This window comes from Chiroxiphia lanceolata, chromosome 1 (assembly GCF_009829145.1).
Source record: "Chiroxiphia lanceolata isolate bChiLan1 chromosome 1, bChiLan1.pri, whole genome shotgun sequence".
NCBI lineage: Eukaryota > Metazoa > Chordata > Aves > Passeriformes > Pipridae > Chiroxiphia > Chiroxiphia lanceolata.
Genome location: NC_045637.1, coordinates 39,504,824 through 39,519,411, shown reverse-complemented (window position 1 = coordinate 39,519,411; position 14,588 = coordinate 39,504,824).

Sequence of the window (14,588 nt, the reverse complement as noted above, 5' to 3'; positions counted from 1 at the left end):
AAACGTTGTGTAAATCATGACAGGAATCCTCCTCCGGTACATCAGTTTAACCAGCTGACTTTCTTGGTCTGCAAGTAGGGTAAAATCTTTAAAGAAACAGTTACCGTTAGTATTTTGATGTCCATTTTGTTGTGGGCGGGAAGAGTTTTTGTTAAAGTCTAAGTGAAGCCCATTCTCCTCAGAGCTTTGATTGAAAGTGGATTTTTGTTTGGTGTTCAGGCTGTGATTTCAGAGAAAGATTTTTCATTTTTTTTGTGTTTGCTGCTTTGCTAGAGTTAGACCAACTTATTCTAGCAGGGAAAGAACATTTCTCCCCAGGCACCCAATAATGTATTTTAGAGCTCAGGCTGCTGCAGGGTTCATTCATTCAGTGCTGGAGTGTCTTGATTTTGAAACATACCAGTAGAAAAACAGACATCCTGGTTTGGCTTTTGACAAGTAGGCCTTCTAGGTCTTGCTGCTCTTTTAGCTAAAGTGAATACAAGAGTGGAAATTGGTTATTTCTTCCTGTGACCACTCTGTACTCATCCGGTTTCAGGGGTGATTACAAACCAAGTTAAGTTTGGTGGTCCATGCACAGTCTCCCTGGAGATGCAGAACTGGTGTGCAGTTTTTTAATGATTCCCAAAGCATAATCTTGCCCGCTTGCTCTACAATCACTTTACAGAAAACTTTGAAAAGAATTATAAAGAAAATAAGGAACTCTGTTGTCAGTGATGTGGATCAGGGCATGCACTGAAAAACAGCCATCTAAGCCAACCTGAGCTCAGAATTAGACCTGTCAGCTTGCACTGTGCAGAAGGGTATTGTCCCCTCTGGAATGCTCACTGATGAAGGCATCTGGTCATCTGTGTAATGTAGTAATCACTTTCACAATGGGATTATAAACCCTGTTTATAAATACAGTCTGTTCGTTTGCATGATTTTGAGTCACTGGTTTGATACTCAAGCCCTAGGCTGAGACACTCATGGGTGTGAGTGCATGTTAGATGTACATTAAGCTGTAATCCTTATTATCTCCATATAACTTCAGGAGAGCATGGGATGCAATTTTTTTCCACCTCCAAGTCCATCTGACTTTTTGTACCCATTCAGAAGTAACTAAAGAGAAAAGCTAAAACACGATGCCAGTATACTTACAAAATGACTCAATAAATTCTGCCAACCTCACTCTGTGGATTGTAAGGTAGAGATACCTTCAGCAAGACATAAATGAGTTTTTCATTATTTAACCTTGCTGACACGCTATAAACATCTCCAAGCTGAGTAGAGCATTCAAGAACAGACCTTCTGGAGTAGCCCCAAGACTCATATTTAAAAGTTTCCCACCTGAACATGCTAAGTTTGCAGACATGTATCTCACTTGCAAACCAAGTCTTTTACCCTGTAAACACAATGGCACAGAAGCATGCAAAGCACAACAAAGATTGCCAAAAATCTGCTGCATGTTTTCAAGGATCTCTGAAAATTTATTTCTGTAGTTGATTTGCACTATTTTATTTCCCTAGGGCTGAGTCACTGTCAGGAATAAGAAAAGAGCTTTTGTGAATTCATTGCTCAAAAGAAAGACACTCCAAACTGGGTTTATGGCTGGAAGGAGAAAGGGAAGAAATGTGCAAGACTGACAAAAGCCTTCCCATAGGTTGTGTTATTCAGTCACATGAAGATAAAAGCAGGGCTGGAGATGCTGCCTGTTTGCCCAGTGAAAGAGGTAAGATGTGCATCTAGGAGATTTCCACCCAGTGCTCTGGGTGTACTGACTACAGAACCCACCCAGCCTTATGCTTCACAGCCTGCTCATTGCACTCATGAAGACTGAGGAGGCAGAAGAACTGGGACAGTAATCCCTATTATATGTGAATTTCTGTGAGCACTCCCGGAAGGCCCTTGAACCAAGAGAGGGAGAGACATCAGGCAAGAAAGAGCAACATGAAGAGGAAGAAAATCCATTTGCTTTTCTAGAAAAGCTGACAAGAGAACGTAAAATGCTAGGAATAGAAAAGGCAGGATTGAAAGAGATGCTCCTGGCAGCCTAGAGCATGTGGTGGCAGGCAAGGCTCAAACAACATCATTTCACACAACGGGCACCACGCTTTGTTATTACTGTTTTTTCTACTGCATTGGTTGACAAAATGTCTAATGCACATGAATAAACCACTTAAGGTGATAGGAAAAGTCCTGTTCTGTGCATTATTCATGTCACAGTAGCACCAACACCTGGAGGAGCTGAGGAGCACCTGAGGTCAAGTGTTGAGATGAATTTTCTGTAGTGTTCTGTGGTACAACTCTTGAGTTGGCCTAAAACCACCTACTAAAGAGGCTTCTGACCTGCAGCGCTTTACAAAAAGTGCCTATGTAGTGGAAACCTGATTAAATCCATCTCACGATTCTTATGATCATCCTCAGTCAAATGTGGCATCAAGGGAAGGTCCAAAACATTAGCATAGGTTATCAGGTCTCTTTCTGTTTTTTTCTCAGGCAGCAATGTTCAGACTATTTATGGAAAGAAATATCTATCATCTTGAAATTTAGAAGCTGACTTTGAATCTCAGTTTTCCTCTCCTGCATGAATATTTGAATTCATCTTGGAAACTGGTTCAACAACATCAGTCAGCTGGCACTGACAGCTTCTGAAATACATTGTGAAGCTTGACAAAAACAGGATAAAGAGGATTAAATCAGTCTTGGAAGTGTAAACGTCAGTAACATGGTGACCTTAAGGTTGGAAATAAACATTTTTGTGTGCAAGTAAAAACATATGTAATATTTATACATAAGTAATAAACACATACAATAGAGACTGATTTTCAGGACAGTATTACGCCTTGACACTACCCCTTCACATACAAGTTTTTCTGATTCTTTCCTTAGGAAAGGCTTCTAAAATTTTCTCCCATACATAATCTTTGATTTTTTATTGAATATAAAATGCTAAATTAAAATTGACATTTCTATGCCACCTGCAGTGTGAGGATTACTGTCAGGGACTGTTAACCAATTTAATGCCATACAGAGTTAGCCACAAAAAGGAAAAATGTGAAGCTTTATGTCTTGAAATTCAATACTGCATTTAAAGGAGAGGGAAATTGAGCTACTTGGCCTTTAGTTACTTTGGTCTTTTGAATACTCTCCTGGAGAAAAAAAACAAGCCTTTTCTTCAGATTCTGATCAATTTGTTTGAAAAACACTTTGTAGAAATGTTGAGGGTTTTTTTTTCTGTGTCTTTTTCAGTTTAGGATGCTGTTAAATGCCCAGGGAAGTCTCTTCCTCTGCTGTGGTGGTGCATGGTAGAGCCTCTCTTGCTTTGGCAACATTTGCTGATGAGAGAAGGACTAGAAAAGTGTGTGCATGGTTTTGGGAGAGTGCTGTTAGTGCCATCTCTTCTTCTTCTGAGTGAGGAGCACCTCTGAGCACTGCTTACCTCTGGGGCTTGGTGACAGTCACCTTCCCTGTCATTACAGGGACCTACGCAAGATCCTTCACTTTGATTTCCAATTATGTTTCTAGTTAAATCCCCTGAGAGAACAACCTTAGAAAGGAAACCCAGCTGAAAGGCATTAATTTTCCCTTAAATAAAGTCACAGGTCCTCCAAGCTCTGGCCTGGCTGTTTTTTGGTGAAAGTGAAGATGGTGTGAAAAGTTTCATAGATTTTTTATTCTCAGGCATGAGTGCTGTCACCAAGTCCTCCCTCTCACGTAGCTCCTGACACCTGACAACATCGCTCATGTGACTTCTGTCCAGGAGGGGAACTGTGACTGCATGAAACATTGACGAGTCTGGCTGAACAGGCAGAGCTGTGCAGTCATCCCAGAGCACTGCCCTTGGCCCCAGCTTTCAGTAAATCAGGTAGTCCTTTTAGGTTAGTCAGTGTAAGCTAGCAATAATCTTAAAGCCTGATAGACATAGTGTCACTTGCAAGAATTTTCCAAGATGTCAGAAATCTGTTGTCTACCATCACCCACATCCCCAATTTACTTGGACAAATGTTCCCTTTCAACTTTATTATTTTCCAGTTTTAATTCCTTACACCTGTGTCCACACTGCTGGTGAAACATCTGTTCTCCAGTTTTGCAGCTGGAAGCTCGAGACTCTTTCTGACATGGAGTGTAAAAGGTGTCAACTATGTTTGGATTGGGTCTGAGAGATTTTCATTATTTTTCCTCTAAGATCTTTACACTGGGACTGTTGTGGCCATCATGAACAAATAACTGTTCTGCCTCTGAGGGAGCAGTGACAAACTGCTTGGCCAGAAACAATGTGCTAAGGATTTGGATATACATATCTTAATGAAAAGGAGAGTAGAAATTAATTTTGTTTTGACCTTTTTTTGAGTATATGATTCCCTTGTCACAACCTTTAACTATACATTTTGCCCCTCAGGCTTAAAAATCTTAATTTTACTGAAACCTCCATTTCAAAGTCTTTCTGTAGACCGGGCTGAAACACTGCATGGGAAAGCAATGGACCTAAACTAATGGGAAAAAAAATTGTATTTTTTAGGTTTTAACATGGTACTAGGAAAAACTATTTGACACCATGGGTTGCACAGCTGCTGGGGAAAAGTGCTCTTGTGCCAAGAGAAATGTTTCCCAAACTGCTGCTGGCCCTTGTTAAAGCTGAATATATTTCTCGCTTTGAGTGTAGTGAATATTTGGTGACAAGTGTTGCTGACAGCTTTTAGGTGTTGCAGCCTTAGAGGGAGAAGTAGTTCTAAGCAAATACTTAATCCGTAGGCTAGATCCATCTTGTTTGATAACTGGAAATGAAGGGGATTTATAAGGAAGGCCCTGAGGAGATGAAGGGTGCCAGGATGTTATTCCTGTGAGCCTTTGGGTCCTGTCCCTGACTTTGAGGGTCTTACTAATGCTAGTTCTTTAAATATTATTTTAATGAGAATAATTTTTGTCTTACTTATGGTATGATTATGCTGTAATTACTAAGTCCTAGTTTTTGTTTCTGTTCAAAATGAAAGAAGAGGGTTTGGCTGGTATTTTGGCTACTTAGAGGAGGACCACAGAACTCCCAAACCTGGATTCTGACCATAGTTTCATTCTGCAATAAAATAAAATACTAAGTCCATAAGTGACTAAGCAGAGAAGATTTCAAATAATTTTGTTTTCCTTTAACTGCACTTATTTTTACTGAAAAACATTTCCCATCATTATGGTCTCTGAATTACCAAGTCAGAGAAATTCTTTTGGCTGTTTGTTACCAAACATGTGATAGATACTGAAACCTTCAGACAAGAGAGCCTGGCCTTTTTGGCCATGTACATACTTACACAGGTCTCAGCCAGTCTCTGCTGAGTACAGTACCATAGACCCACAAAATGTTCAGTTTCCAAGGAAACTGAAAGCTCCACTTTTTGACAAATGCACACAATTTATTACTCATTTCTACTACCACACTACTTTCTAACTATTTCTCCAGCTAGAAGAATATGTGTTTTCTAACACAAAATGAATTGAGGAGCTGGTGGTTGCTGTAGGACAGTTTTTCTAAGATCACCATGGTTTCACCCTGACAGTGCATAGCACTTATTCACCTACCTCCCCAGCAAAGGTGCTTGATGACTGTGGTTCAGAAGTGAGCTCCAGGGGAAGTCTACCAGCTTGGTGGCCCCATGACCTTGGGCCACATATTTAAGGGTAGGCAGATAAGGACTCAGTGAGACTTTCAAAAGCTCTTAGCATCTCTTTCACCTTGAAATCAACTCATTACCACAGCTGCAGCCTGCCAAGACAGTGAAGTGAGAGCTAACAGAAAAATCTCTTCCTCTATTATACCAATGTTCAACAAAGTATGGCACATGTTCTTTCCACCTCTCACCAGAGAAGTGCTTGATGCTTCAGAAAGTGCATAGCTGGATGGCCTGAGAGCTGCTCTCTGTTAATGTTACTGCCTCTGCTAAGTGCTTTTGCTGAGCTTCCTCCGTCTGGGTGCCCCGTGCTCAGAGGGACAAAGCAAAGGGAGACAGCATGGGATTTTATCTGTTTGCTCAGTGACGGTGTGGGTGGTTCTCACTGGTCAGACTGGTCAGACTCACCAGCAGAATACAGGTCAGGTGATGCACATTGATTCCCCAAGGCAAGCATCTGCACACATGGCAGCATTGTAATGCCTGATGTGTGGACGCTCAGGACTAACTGTGCACCCGTAGCTACTGTGAGAGAACTGTGGTAAGAAAAAAAATTTTTGCTGGGCTCTGAGAGCCTGACTTTTAAATGCCTTATTGTACCTGAAAGAAATGCTTCAGGCTGAAGCGAGACTTACTTCTATCTCCTGTGACAGTCCAGAACACATCATTTTCTATGAGGAGACCTACATATTTCCCATGTGCAGTGGGAAAGGAGAAACAGTTAGCTGGCACACGCTGCACCCTTATAGAGCTGCACAAAGATGCAGGAGTGCATTAAGGGCAGATAAAAGAAAGCTGTGTTTGTAAACCTCAAGCTAAATGCTGTAGGATCTGCTTACCTGAAGGATTGAATGGCAAATAGCTAGTGCACATTTTAACCAGCATAATTGTTGCAAGTTTAGGAAGCTGCAACTTATTTTTCAGGAGTGCGTAGAATACTGAAGGTTTGGAGGACAGCTAAAATTTTCAGCTATATTAGAGTTGGACAGGCATTTGGCTTTAAGCTGAGGGCAAATGAGAGCTAAAATTGGAAATTCAGGTTTTGAATTTGGTTGCTGATATCCAATAACTAAACCTGCTAACTTTTCATAGCACAGTGTCAGAAATTAAACATTTATGTTGCTGTTAACTTTGCTGGATTGGCCAGTTCTGGTCAATTCTGTCCAAGTAGGAAAAGGGGGCACGTCCTAGAAACCCCTTAACTCCCAAATCAGGACAGGTTCATATTTCAGATCCCCATGTTGCATAAAATTAGCCTAGTGGGAATTCTATGTTTGGAATCTGATCTATCCCTAGTCAGCATGCATTTGAATAGTATCAGGACTGCCATACACTGAATTAATGCTGCTGGAAGCTTTCAAAGTGCTACACTTCTGATGTAATTTTCTCCTTTCATTCTCATTTTGTAAGCTTCATTCAAGCCGTTTTCCCAAAAACACACCATTCAGCTTCATCTTGTCTGTCGTTGGTCCTGGACAGCACAGAAAAAAACAGTTTAAGTTTTCACCTCAGGCCCCAGATAGCAAAGGACCTGCCGCAGCTGCCAGTAAAGTAATGGCAATTGGCATCATCACAAAATTATTTCAAAGGTAGCAGCCATTAAAGAACATCCCCTTTAATATAGATTGATGCTTTCACATTTTTGGCATGTTTTGCTACTTTTGAGGTTCTTTTAGTTTGTTAGAATCTGTTTTTTCAGTTAAGTTAATTTTTTTTCTTCTTTAAGCTTATACACTGTATTTAATCAATTTAATAGAACAGGATGAGTGACCTACTCTGATGTAATTAATAAATTACACTACTTGAGTAGTATATTGGACTAGGTGACCTTCAGAGGTCCTGAATTTTCCCGTGATGTAATTAAATGCAGGAAAGTTATGATGAGAAGTCTGAAATTTGAACTCTCACATCTCACTAATATCACCCCAGTGAAAAAAACCTTGCATCCTCTTGTGGAATTGTTATCTTCCAGAAAAGAAAATAAGTTTAAATGGCACGATGTCTGTCGAATGTCAGGTTTATTGTCTCAGTTCATATTAACATCATTACTTTCAGCTGTGTTTCCTAATACCACATATGATGAGTGTATCCAGTTCAACTCAAGGCAATTGCCTCATGTATGAATATGGTTTTATAGTAATAAATAGTAACTCTTGGATGCTCACACATAACTATCTCAAGTTATCCTAAAACAAAATTGAAGTGTTCATGCGGTTAGTGAAAATTATTTTGAGTTAGCCACATTAGCTCTTCTGGAGTCAGAGGAAATCTGAATTCTGGTGTGTTAAATGATTTGTCTGTGTGGAAATATTTAGTCCCATACAAAACTCTTGCTTTATCTCACTCTCTGACTCTGTTTCTGTAACTTTATTTGCCCACCAGGATACTGAATAGCGTTATAAAAAATGTGTACAAAGACCGCTTGTCCAGAAAAATCAACATATTAAGACTAGGGACTGTCTGGGACGCAAACAAAATTCAAAAATGGCTGGAAATGTATACCCTTTTTCAAGGGCATAAATCCTTAATGGTATTGCTTTTTTTTTCTTAGACAATGTTCAGTTCTATGCAAAATCATAGAGTATCTAGTCCTCTCCTCTCTTTTCCATCACCACTTTTGAAATTCAAAGCAGATTTTGTGTGCAACTATTTGTTTATTTTTGGAAAACAGCTAGACTGAGTGAAATGTGCCACTATGACAGGCATATTTTTTGGGGAAAAAAAGTCATTAGAATTAATTTTTTTTTTATTTCACACTACTCTCAGCATTAAAATTCTATTCAATGCTGTTCAGTATAGAAAAGTTACCTTAGGAGTATCCTTAACTCACTTAGATGTTCTCCTAATTTCAATAGCTCCTGGAGGAGTACAGTTTGTGACCTAAGGAAAACACGATTCTCTTTACTGGCTATAAGGAAGCTGAGATTTACCAACAGATCTGTAAAATAGATTTTTCTCTAAAACAACAAACAGCCCTTATACTGTAATTAACCTATTAACCCTAGATTGCGAAAAATGTAAAAATTATCTCTAAAACTGTTAGCGGAGTGACCAAAAAAAATCCTAAAAAGGCAGTGATTATGAAAAAAAAAATTAAAAATTGTATTCAAATGCTTTCAGTTTGGTCCATTTTTTAAACACTTTTACCTGAGTTTTGGCATCAGAACTGTAGTGCAGGTTCTTCGTGCCCTTTCCACTTCCTGTGGACCAAGAAATCTGGACTGTATCCTCCCCTGAGCACTGTTGTTTTTAGAAAAGGGAGTACAGGGGGATCTAGACTACCATCCCTGTGATACAGGACAGTAGTTCATGCAGATTCGCGTTATTTTTTAATTGACTTAAACCAGAATGTTGAGCACAAATGGGAACTTAGGGGCAAAATGCTTTCTTAGTGGTAGGTCAAAAAGTTATAGAGAAATTGATGTTACGTCTCCTCTCCAGTCATTTTTAGAAGTCTATTTTCTCTTCAGAGACTCTTCTACAAAATAAAAACAACAAACCAAGCCAAACCTGCTGACTAGCTCTCTTTGTTGGAGAGAAGTACATTCTGGCAACACTTTTTTCTGTCCCCTGACAGTATTTAGTCTTGTGCCAGGAACTGGGGTCACGTAGATTTATCCATGCTGGTCCTATGCCATCAAGACGTTATAGATGTCAGGAGGCTAAATAAGTACTTTGTAACAGCCTCATCCTGTCATCTGGATAAAGTGGAGTTTATAACTGCACTGTGAATAGCGAAATTAGCTGAAGCTGTGTTGTTTGAACCGTGCTGAAGAAGTCGACTAGTGTTATCACAAATGTGAGTGACCGATGAAACAAACAGCAGGAGATCAGAGATGGCATTTCTGAATTTGTCTTTTATTTTTTTGGATGAGGAAAAGAGAAGAAGATATTCTCCAGCTGTGTAGAAATAGAGTTCAAAACACAATCACTACCCCATTTTATGCAAGCCACTGGATTCTTTGGAGGTTTGGTTAGAATTCAGGTAATTAATATAGAGCAAAAGGAAATTACTATTTTTGCTAAAGACATACTTCATTTTTCTGGCTGAAGTTAACTTATTTTGTTGGAAAATGTGGTATACTCTATTTGTTTCTATATAGCAGGGAAGATAAAATGCTTTGAAATATTACAAGCTAAGCTTTTTAGTGGGGTGTAATTCTTGAACTCTCTTGGAAAAAAAAAAGGAGTTACCACAATTTGGAAAGTTTCTTATGAGTTCTGGTTGACATTGTGAAACTGATGTGCCATGAATAGGTGTTCGAAAATGTCATCTGATTTTGAGGCTGCATACTGTATATGACAGCAACTGAGTCTCCAGATTTTCATTTTTGATCAAGGTTCATTTCTAATTTCTGAAACAGGGAATTTATCCTGAAAAGACATGAATTTGGAGAATGAGTTCTCTGTCCAGGAGAAACAAGAAGCATTAATGGTGCCCTGTTATGTAGTGACAGAGTTTGAGGGATCAGGGCCTATGAGGAAATTAGCCAGGGGAATCACAAGGGACAAATACCAGTTTGCAGCCTAGGGACCTTTTGAGGCTGGAATAGACTATTCCAGTTGGGAGAGACCTACAGTCATCATCTAGTCCTTTCCCATAGGAGAGCCAGAGGAGATCACATGTCCTCAGCCTGCAGGACAGCAGTGGATGGAGAGTTGCATCAGGGTAGACTTGTGTGATATCCCATCCCTTAGAAAGGCATCAGAAAAAATATAAAACCATGGGAAGGATATAATAATACTTTCCCATAATACTTTGAGTTGCAGAAGTAACCTGCATTGCCTCAGGGCAATTCTCCCCTCTGAAAATCTGCTGTGGTCTCATGAATCTTGGGCACCCATATAGGCTGTTATTTTTTATTTAGGCATGCAGAGTACCTACGTCCCTACTGTGCAAAGTCATGGTCCCCAACCCATAGCAAGTTATTTATGTGGCATCTGACATTGCTTGCAGAGACAGGAAATAAAGAAGTTAATTCTGAAATTTGCAAAGGATTTCACAAGGAAACTTTCAGGGGAAGGAGTTGCCTGCAGCACATTATGTGGTCAGCACAAAAAAGTGTTGCTTGAGAGCTGTGGAAGTCTGAAAGGAGACCTACTCAGCAGTATCTGCTGAAACTAGGCATAAACATGTTTCCAGACTTCTGCAGAGCTGCTCAGTTTGCTTTCACCCCCATACCACTGCAGAGATGACTGGAAGTGGAGCTCCAGCAAGGGATTTCACTCAGGCTACTGAGTGGTCAGTGCCAGTGCTGGGAATACGATGGTCCTTAGCTGACAATTTGCATTTCTGCAGAAAGCTACCAGGGAGTTCACAAAGCAGTTAAAAGAGGAGGACAGAGTTACAGCTACTCAGACCAAGGAAACTTGATCTCACTGTGCTGGGATACAAACATAACTCCCAGTGAAGTGGCAGAATATTTCATTCTCTCTCTTTCTATCTGGATGCTGGAAATGTAGTGGAAAGCATTAAAGTGTTCTCAGGGCACTGAGGTGAAGATTTGCACATAGTGATCAAAGTAGTCCTCTTCAAGGTGATCTCAATTGCATTATCTCTGGAGAAGAGCAATGGTATTTCTACCGAGCAGATTTCTGCCCCGCACTGCTTGGCTGTGTCTGACTAGTGAATCAGAGTTTGTACACAGTCTCATGAGCTGCTGTTGCTTGCCCACATAAGGATTTTTTTTATGAAGATTTGAGAAAGGTTGCATGTTATTAAAATTCAGGGTGCACTGGGCCTTATCAACAGTTAAAAAATTTATCAAGCTGCAGCCCATCAATAATCACAGCAGACGGCGTTGTGGACTTAGCTCAATTTCTGATAATAGCAATGTTGCCACCATATTAACTTGAAAGATAGATGGAAATTAGAATATGATTAATCATTGTTAGCCTTGCTTGGCTGATGCGTGTTTGCCTTTTAGGTAATGTATATGTATGATTTTTTTGAATGCACAAATATCTATTATGCATGTACTGCCACAGAGTTTCTTTCAGATTTAGTTAAATAGAAGAAATCATTTTCAGCAGACTCAGGCAGTTTGAATACTTTGCATTGCCATCACAGACAAGAGTAAAACTTTGCAGTATCCCCACACATCTTGTGCATGCAATTTTTAGCAGCATTCATTTCTACTTTCAAAAGTGCACCATAGGTGTTTTAAATCACTGACATATTATGAATATTCCTTGTACTTTTTCTTATGTCTAATCCCATAGCTTTTTCCATGAAGTGAAGGTGAAAGGAAGGCAAGGATGTTATTTTGTAATACCTGGATTCTTCAGGATAAATACCATTGTTATGATAAATGTCTACACAAGATTGTTGTGGTTTAACCCCAGCTAACGACTAAGCCTCATTCAGCCACTCGCTCACTTCCTCTCTGGTATAAAGACAGCTTAATAGGGAAAGCAAAAGCTGTGTGCACAAGCAAAAGAAAACAAGGAGTTCATTTACCATTTCCCATAGGCAGGCAGGTGTTCAGCCATCCCCAGGAAAGCAGGGCTTCATCATGTGTAGTGGTGATTGGGAAGACAAATGCTATTCCCCCTTTCTCCTTCGCCCAGCTCTATGTGCTGAGCATGGGGGCATATGTTGTGGGATATCACACTGGTCACTTGGGGTCAGCTGTCCCAGGTCCTTGTGCACCCCCAGCCCCCTTCGTGGTGCAATGGGATGAGGGGCTGAAAGGCCTTGACTCTGTGCAAACACTGCTCAGCAATAACAAACTCATCCCTCTGTTACATCAGTACAAACCCAAAAGATTGCCCCATACCAGCTACTGTGAAGAAACTTAATGCTACCCCAGCCAAAAGTGGTACAACAATAAATAGCAAAAAAGAGAAAACTACTTCTTCATGTTTTCAACAAAACTGGCAATAAATTCAAACGTGCATGATTATCCATTTCTTTTTGAGTCCTAACATTACCCTTGGTAGGGTAGATATATAAATATGTATTTGAAATTCAGGGGACCCCTGGTGGTCTAGTGGTTAGGATGCAGCACTCTGACCGCTGCGGCCCGGGTTTGATTCCTGGTCAGGGAAACTCCCCCAGGCAGATGGAGCTCGTCAGCCCTGTAAGGCCATCTGTCTAAGAGAAGGTCACTCTAAACAAACCTACGTCCTCAGGACCTCAATGCCACTGTCCAAGCTCACTTGGCCCTGGCAGATGAACCTTAGGATTAAAGGGTGGGCTCAGCTCAGTGCACACTGTGTCTCACCTAAAAAATCCACTGCGCAGGCTCGAAGGATAAAGACCTTTCCCAAAATCTTCGTTTGCGGAGACTGACCATAAAATACAATTTGAAAATAAATGTTTCCATGGGACTGCAGCATCTGAGAATTTTGAAGAAAATTTTGTGGAGGTGAAAGATGTGAAAAGCTGCTTCAGGCATTGTGGCTTCTACTTATACAGCCTAGAGATTTTTTCCAGCTGTCTGGATTTGATGTGTATCTTCTCCTTTGAATACAATTCTAGGCAAACTGGTTCTGATCTTTATAGTATGAGTTAGCAAAAGCCTTTGAGCAGTTCCAAGGTGCTGTGTAGCTGTTCATCCAGACTTCTGGTAGAAAGCTAAAAGATTTTGATGGGGATTATCAGAGTTCTGTTTCAGGTACCTAAAAGCCTACTCTACCTCCTGTAGGCCAAAATTTTAGAAAAAAAAAATATTTGATGCAACACTGTTTTGTTTATAGGGAAAAAGAAGGATATGTTTCAAGAGAATCTCAAAGGATGTCAGATAAATATATTTCAACTGAAGATTTGGACTCATCTAGGCAAATGAAAGCTTGAATCACTTAAACTGCTGAATGAAATAAAGTTTGTTTTCTCTTGGAATATTCAGGTTTTAAGGTCTTGTTTATTGGATGATAAAGTGACATTTTCTGGGAAAAAAAGATTATTTATTTTGTTGGCAATTCAGGTTTAGGTTGTTCAGGGACTAATTTTTTTTATCAGATAAATCTGAGCCTTGCATTTGTAGCAGTCCCTCATGCTTAAACCAATCTTTTCAAAATGGGTTCCAGTCTTTGATTTTCTTGGGTACATCCATACCACCAGCTCCTGCAGTCACAGCAGTGAGGCTGAAGACATGAATTTTAGAGACTGCCACATTCTGTCTTTCTCTGTCTAAGGAAACTCCACTGTCCTTGGCAACAACCCCAAGGCTTTGAGACTTATGGTTGTCTTCTTGAGCAGAACCACATCATAACCAGTGAGACAGGAACTCAAAAACGCCGAGTCGTTTCATCAGCCTGGAATCTTTATTGCAATCCAACAGTTTCTCCCCACCCAAGTTATAAAATTATTTCCTATTTCTCTCTTCCAAGAGCTGGAGTATTAAATATTGTCTGGAGTTCCTGACAAGATCAGTTATGATTTTTAATATCCTTGGTGTGGTAAATTTCCTTTTCCTGGGTGGAGGCATGAAGTACAAGCATACAAATAGCTGTGGATGCATGTTACAGTTCTTTAGGCTGTATAGTTCTTTGTGTCCATATGTGTTTAACTTCCCCTGATGTTAATGGAAGTTATGAGTGCCCTTGTGGAAGAATGTTTTAGAGAAGGGAATATTCAGCTAGACAGGCTCTTCCTTGTTAATACATTTTATTGCATTTCTGGAAGAAACATTTTCTTACTGTGGGAAATGATCAGAAAATAAGCCTGCTTGATGACCTAATCCAAAACCAGTTACAGAATGTACAGTCTCTGGACAGCTAACAGGACCAGAAATACCTCAGCTTTCTAAATCCATAGGTTTTTTTTTTTCACTTGTATTTAAGGCAGCTAATCTCAAAAGAAAGCATGTGCAGCAGAGCTTAATATCATGCACTGGATCTAGTCAATGTCATCAATAGTCATGGGGACAGATGGAAACCCACCATACTTAAAAATCAGTGATTATAATAAAAGGATTAAGCCAATGATAAGGGCTTAAATGCCAG